Here is an 8,170-nt window from a genome sequence, read left to right on the forward strand (position 1 = left end):
TATTTACATAAATATTCAGACCCTTTGCTATGAGACTCAAAATTGAGCTCAGGTGCAACCTGCTTCTATTGATCATCCTTGAGATGTTTCTAAAACATGATTGGAGTTCACCTGTGGTAAATTCAATTAATTGGACATGATTTGGAAAGGCACACACCTATCTATTTAAGGTCCCACAGTTGACAGTGCATGTCAGCGCAAAAACCTAGCCATGAGGTTGAAGGAATTGTCCATAGAGCTCCGAGACAGGATTGTGCCGAAGCACAGATCTGGGGAAGGGTACCAAAACATTTCTGCATCAATAAAGATCCCCAAGAACACAGTGGTTTTCATCATTCTTAAATGGAAGAAGTTTTGAACCACCAAGACACTTCCTAGAGCTGGCCAACCGGCCAAACTGAGTAATCAGGGGAGAAGAACCTTGGTCAGGGAAGTGACCAAGAACCCGATGTTCACTCTGACAGAGCTCCAGAGTTCCTCTGTGGAGATGAGAGAACCTTCTAAAAGGACAACCATTTCTGCAGCATTCCAAAAGGCACATGACAATCCGCTTGGAGTTTGCCAAAAGGCACCTAAAGGACACTCAGACCATGAGAAACAAGATTCTCTGGTCTGATGAAAACAAGATTGAACATTTTGGCTTGAATGCCAAGCATCATGTCTGGAGGAAACCTGGCACCATCACTAAGGTGAAGCATGGTGGTGGCAGCATCATGCTGTGGGAATGTTATTCAGTGGCAGGGACTGGGAGACTAGTCAGGATAGAGGGAAAGATGAACGGAGCAAAGGACAGAGAGATCCTTGATGAAAACCTGCTCCAGAGCGCTCAGGACCTCCGGCTAGAGCGAAGGTTCACCTTCCAACAGGACAACGACCCTAAGCACACATCCAAGAACGCAGGAGTGGCTTCATGGCAAGTCTCTGAATGTCCTTGAGTGGTCCAGCCAGAGCCTGAACTTGAACCCGATCGGACATCTCTGGAGAGACCTGAAAATAGCTCTGGAGCAATGTCCAACCTGACAGAGCTTGAGAGGATCTGCAGAAAAGAATGGGAAAACTCCCCAAATACAGGTGTGCAAGGCTTGCCGCGTAATACCCAAGAAGACTCGAGGCTGTAATCGCTGCCAAAGTGATTCAGCTGAGTAAAGGGTCTGAATACTTATGTTAATGTGATATTTCCTTTTTTTTGGAGGGGGGGGGTGTAGATTGATGAGGGGGGTCTGAACGTAACAAAATGTTGAATAAGTCAAGGCGTCTGAATACTTCCCGAATGCACTGTAATACGTAGCACTCACTCACTTTCTGTCAGTTAGTTTATATATTATATTTATATATTATTTGTCTGTTGACAAGTAATCATTAACACATGTGGACATGAATGAACACACAAACACACACACAGTCACACACAAATACACACACTTCACTTCACCTGCCATGCCTTGCCCTGATCCGCCCTGCCTCTCTCAACAGGGATGACAGTGTGATAGGATTATCCAGATTTTGGCAGGACAACAGCTGCAGATGACTGAGAAGCTACCCTGCAGAAGTCACCCAAAGGTCAATGGGGTCACGACCCCCCCAGGGCAGACAGGACACAAGACAACTGGCAGGGGTAAGGGGAGGAGGAGGGGGGAGAGTGGCTTGGAGGAGGAGAGGAGGGGATGGTTCAGTTAAAGCTAAAGATAGAGCATGGATTAGCAAGGATGAGAAGAAGTGAATGGGAGGATGATACGATATAACATATTTTATGCCTGATGGTACTGGGAAGCACAGTAGAGAGCGAGGGAGGGAGAGAGGGAGATAGGAAAGAAAGGGAGGGGAGAGAGGGAAGAGAAAAAGGGGGGAGAGAGCGAAAGGGAGGGAGGGAGAGAGAGAGAAAGAAAGAAAGATTGAGAGAGAGAGAAAGCCTGATGTTACTGGCGGAGTACAGTAGAGAGAGAGAGAGAGAGAGAGAGAGAGAGAGAGAGAGAGAGAGAGAGAAAGAGAAAGAGAGAGAAAGAGCGAAAGATCGAGAGAGAAAGAAAGCCTGATGTTACTGGGGGAGTACAGTAGAGAGAGAGAGCGAGAGAGAGAGCGAGAGAGAGAGCGAGAGAGAGAGAGAGAGAGAGAGAGAGAGAGAGAGAGAGAGAGAGAGAGAGAGAGAGAGAGAGAGAGAGAGAGAGAGAGAGAGACATAATGAAATGTGACAGAGCAGCCTCACAGATACTTGTGAACCCTCGGTGACTCCGCTGTGCTGTGAAAACAAAAACAAACCAGAGCGATGCCGCGAGGCCCCCTATTTTTCTGTTTGTGCAATTTTTTTGTCCAAACAAACAAAAACATGCTTTTTATATTGGAACCGAATGGAGAGCCATATCACTTCCATTTTGACCTCCAACCATTTTGTAAACCATTCTGATACGACTTGGATCACTACACTGTAAGGACCAAATGACTTGATGTAGTCGTGATATGACTTTGAGCCATTCTAATACATGCACGTCTCATGCACATACAGCGAGCTCCAAAAGTATTGGGACAGTGACAATGTTGTTGTTGTTTTGGCTCGGTACTCCATAACTTTGGATTGGAAATGATTCAATGACTACGGGTTTAAAGTGCATACTGCCAGCTTTCAATGGATTGTATTTTCATCCATACACATTTTAGGGGACGAGAAGTATTGGGACTAATTCACTTATATGTGTATTAAAGTAGTCAAAAGTATAATATTCCTAGTACACAATGACTACATATAGCTTGTGACTCTACAAACTGGGCACATTTGCTGTTTGTTTTGGTTGTGTTTCATATCATTTTGTGCCCAATAGAAATGAATAGTAAAACATGTATTGTGTCCTTTTGTAGTCACTTTTTATGTAAATAAGAATAGAATATGTTTCTAAACACTTCTACATTAATGTGGATACTACCATGATTATGGATAGTCCAGAATGAATTGTGAATAATGATAAGTGAGAAAGTTACAGATGCACAAATATCATACCCCCAAGACATGCTAACCTCTCACCATTACAATAACTAGAGTAGAGAGAGAGTGAGGTTCTACTTGGAGGACTGTAGGTGGCGCTGTAACTCTGTGTTCTGCCACCAGTTGCATTCTCTGCATTTCTCCATGCAGAGTCCAGGACCAACCAACCAACAGCAAGCCAACATTGAAACTGAGAGGCCACAGACCTAGAAATAAATATAGAAGCTGTTGTTTGTTTCACACATTTAATTAACTATATTAATTATGTTGAATTTGTGGAAAAATATGATATTATATGCATTTGGCCATCAGTGTCCCCCTTCAAATATGCTGTTGTGTTCAATTCTACTACTTTTCCATTTAATTATACCTGCACCTGAGAGACTATTTCCACCGGAGAGACTATACACACCTTAGAAAGTATCTACACTGACCACCCACACATCCAACCCTTACACACAAAATGACACACAAACACAAACAAACATGCATAACACACACACACACACACACACACACACACACACACACACACACACACACACACACACACACACACACACACACACACACACACACACACACACACACACACACACACACACACACACACACCCACCCACCCACCCACCCACCCACACACACACACACACACACACACACACACACACACACACACACACACACACACACACACACACACACACACACACACACACACACACACACACACACACACACACACACACACACACACACACACACAAGAACACTCAGAGCTGACAAATGGCACACACTCCCCGTCAACACTGCTGTTCTAATATATACTATTGATTCCAACGACCCACTTCATATGTTTATATTGCTTCTACTACTTGTTGTTTTTGACTTGACTCTTTTCATTGTTCTTTTTTTGATGAATGCATTATTGAGGGCGCATTTTGCTGCACCTTTTATACCTGCGGTGAACTGTGTGTGTGATGAATACATTTGATTTGATTTCATATTATAATCATTCAAATACAAAATGTATTCAATGTTGAGTTCAATTACTCCGAATGATTTGGAACTTAGTTCATATTTTAATGTTGCTTTGATCGTCTTTTATCTATCTCTACCAAACTATTAACAAATTAAGCAATTGAATGCAATTCATTTAGATTTATTTGAGCGAATATTTCAGGTAATTGAAAAGCTGACGAACATCAATGATCTGAAGTGTTTGTGTGTGTTTGTGTGTGTGCGTGTGTGGGTGCTTTGTGAATTGAGAATGAGAAGGGAAATTATGCTGCTGTGTGAGAACGTTGAAAAAAACGTCATAACAGCACAAAGAGGTCATCTCTAGTCTAGAAAACGCCATTCGAATCGGCAGACAGACAAACAATGCCAGTCAGCCAGCGAGAGTCTTATTGACCTAGACTTGGTGGCATCACACACCGTGGTACACCATCTCCATCACCATCGTCTCAGCATCATGAGTTTACAGAGGAAACTGTCTGTCTGCTGGAGCCGACTGGCACACAGTGGCACAGACAGCTGATCACCGTCTCATACCCGTAATGGCTGATCACTGTCTCAGAGTAGAGCCAGAATGGTGGCAGAGGAAGCTGGCATCTGGGCAGTCACAAAGTGGCACAGTCAGTGACCGCCAACCAGACATCCCTGGCACAACAGTCAACAGAGAAACAGACTGGGAAGGAGTTGAAGGAGACTGGTTGGCTAATATGACTGGGAAGGAGTTGAAGGAGACTGGTTAGCTAGTAGTTTATTTTACGGTGAAGTAATTAATTGGTGTTTACCTGGTAAATTACCAGGTATCAATGAGTATTTTCTGGTACTTACACCAATTAATTGAACACAATTAACTGTAACTACCTGAAACCAAATAGTAACAAATGGTGCTTGTTGCAACTAGTCCCAAAGACACAGTTAAGTAATTAATAGGTTATTCCTTTGTAATTACCATGTTACTATGCAGTTTCCAAGTAAGTACTAGGTCATTTCTGTAAAATAAAGTGCTACCATGAGTGGATACACACACACACACACACACACACACACACACACACACACACACACACACACACACACACACACACACACACACACACACACACACACACACACACACACACACACACACACACACACACACACACACACACACACACACACACACACACACACACACACACCACACACACACACACACATAGGAGGATGATTTATGGGTGACTTGCTCAATAGTTTACATTGCCATGGAGCTGAGATTAGGGCTGTTAGGGTGACCGTATTACCGTCACTAAGGCGGTCACGAGTCATGACCGCCTTAAATTCCACGTGACCGTTTAATCACGCTAACTAGGCTTCTCCAAGCTTGCTAACTGCCTGGTACTCAGCACTCTATTGTCCCTCTAATCACTCTGACATCAATGCAAATGTTTTCGAAAATCAAATCAAACACTTTATGAGAGCCCATGAGCTCACGTTGTGCAACATTTCTATAGGCTATGCAATTGCGGGAGAAAACAGAGTGATGGCCTCTACTAAAAAGAGGAGGATCGGATCAGCTTAGTAGGCTAGGCCTACTTAATTAATTTATTAACTTTCCAAATATCAAACACATTGTTTTGCTTTAAAACAGGAGTATAGCCTACCAGGCTGGCATGGAAATGAACCACAGGAAAAGCGTCCTCCATTCGCTATTTAAGTACATGGATGGCATGTATTTTATTCCCCATGCCCATGTTCCAAGACAGGTGAATGATAACGGTCCAGGTCCATACAAAAGCAAAACAAATTTCACATGTACATTATTTAGTATGTGTAAAGACAACATTAAATTAAGAATAGTCTGCTGGGTGAAAATATTAGTCTATCACTTGTGAATGATGCCCAGCGTGTTCAGTACTTTTTCAAAACATAGTCGCACACCTCGTGTAGCCTACCCCATAGGCCTATATGTTTTGATAAGGTTTGTATCACAACTAAAGTGGCCAAATAACTTCAAACTGGCGTGTGAGTTTCAAGTTTGGGGAAGATCATTTTCACAAATAAAAAAAATCAGCTTTATATTAAAGCATTATATGTATTATTGCATTTGGGATCACTTTTCTATCTTTCTATCTCCTTTCACCTTTCCCTGCCCTCTCTCTCTCCTTTCAGCTTCTCCTGCCCTCTCTCTCATTTCGCCTTCTCTTGCCCCCTCTCTCCTTTCACCTTCTCCTGCCCTCTCTTTCTCCTTTCACCTTCTGCTGCCCTCTCTCTCCTTTCACCTTCTCCTGCCCTCTCTCTCCTTTCACCTTCTCCTGCCCTCTCTCCCCTTTCACCTAATCCTGCCATGTCTCCTTACACCTCCTCCTGCCCTCTCTCTCCTTTCACCTTCTCCTGCCCCCTCTCCTTTCACGTTCTCTTGCCCTCTGTCTTTCATTTCACCTTCTCCTGCCCTCTCTCTCTCATTTCACCTTATCTTGCTCTCTGTCTCCTTTCACCTTCTCCTGCCCTCTCTCTCTCCTTTCAGCTTCTCTTGCAATCTCCCTCTCCTTTCACCTTCTCCTGCCCCTCTCTCTCCTTTCACCTTCTCCTGCCCTCTCTCTCCTTTCACCTTCTCCTGCCCTTTCTCTCTCCTTTCACCTTCTCCTGCCCTTTCTCTCTACTTTCACCTTCTCCTGCCCTTTCTCTCTCCTTTCACCTTCTCCTGCCCTTTCTCACTCCTTTCACCTTCTCCTGCCATTTCTCTCTCCTTTCACCTTCTCCTGCCCTTTCTCTTTTTACCTTCTCCTGCCCTCTCTCTCCATTCACTTTCTCCTGCTCTTTCTCTCCCCTTTCATCTTCTCCTGCCCTTTCTCTCTCATTTCACCTTCTCCTGCCCTCTCTCTCTCCTTTCACCTTCTCCTGCCCTTTCTCCTTTCACCTTCTCCTGCCCTCTCTCTCCATTCACCTTCTCCTGCTCTTTCTCTCCCCTTTCACCTTCTCCTGCCCTCTCTCTCCTTTCACCTTCTCCTGCCCTCTCTCTCCTTTCACCTTCTCCTGCCCTCTCTCCCCTTTCACCTAATCCTGCCATGTCTTCTTACACCTCCTCCTGCCCTCTCTCTCCTTTCACCTTCTCCTGCCCCCTCTCTCTCTCCTTTCACGTTCTCTTGCCCTCTGTCTTTCATTTCACCTTCTCCTGCCCTCTCTCTCTCATTTCACCTTATATTGCTCTCTGTCTCCTTTCACATTCTCCTGCCCTCTCTCTCTCCTTTCAGCTTCTCTTGCAATCTCCCTCTCCTTTCACCTTCTCCTGCCCCTCTCTCCTTTCACCTTCTCCTGCCCTCTCTCTCTCCTTTCAGCTTCTCTTGCAATCTCCCTCTCCTTTCACCTTCTCCTGCCCCTCTCTCTCCTTTCACCTTCTCCTGCCCTCTCTCTCCTTTCACCTTCTCCTGCCCTTTCTCCTTTCACCTTCTCCTGCCCTCTCTCTCCATTCACCTTCTCCTGCTCTTTCTCTCCCCTTTCACCTTCTCCTGCCCTTTCTGTCTCCTTTCACCTTTTCCTGCCCTCTCTCTCTCCTTTCACCTTCTCCTGCCCTCTCTCTCCTTTCGCCTTCTCTTGCCCCCTCTCTCCTTTCACCTTCTCCTGCCCTCTCTCCCCTTTCACCTAATCCTGCCATGTCCCCTTTCACCTTCTCCTGCCCTCTCTCTCCATTCACCTTCTCCTGCCCTTTCTCTTTCCTTTCACCTTCTCCTGCCCCTCTCTCTCTCTCATTTCACCTTCTCCTGCCTTCTCTCTCTCCTTTCACCTTATCTTTCTCTCTGTCTCCTTTCACCTTCTCCTGCCCTCTCTCTCTCCTTTCAACTCTCCCACCTTATCTTCTCTTACTCTCTGTTCTCCTTTCACCTTCTCCTGCCCTCTCTCTCCTTTCAGCTTCTCTTGCCATCTCTCTCCTTTCACCTTCTCCTGCCCTTTCTCTCTCCTTTCACCTTCTCCTGCCCTTTCTCTCTACTTTCACCTTCTCCTGCCCTTTCTCACTCCTTTCACCTTCTCCTGCCATTTCTCTCTCCTTTCACCTTCTCCTGCCCTTTCTCTTTTTACCTTCTCCTGCCCTCTCTCTCCATTCACTTTCTCCTGCTCTTTCTCTCCCCTTTCACCTTCTCCTGCCCTTTCTCTCTCATTTCACCTTCTCCTGCCCTCTCTCTCTCCTTTCACCTTCTCCTGCCC

Source organism: Oncorhynchus gorbuscha, linkage group LG25, assembly GCF_021184085.1.
Source record: "Oncorhynchus gorbuscha isolate QuinsamMale2020 ecotype Even-year linkage group LG25, OgorEven_v1.0, whole genome shotgun sequence".
NCBI lineage: Eukaryota > Metazoa > Chordata > Actinopteri > Salmoniformes > Salmonidae > Oncorhynchus > Oncorhynchus gorbuscha.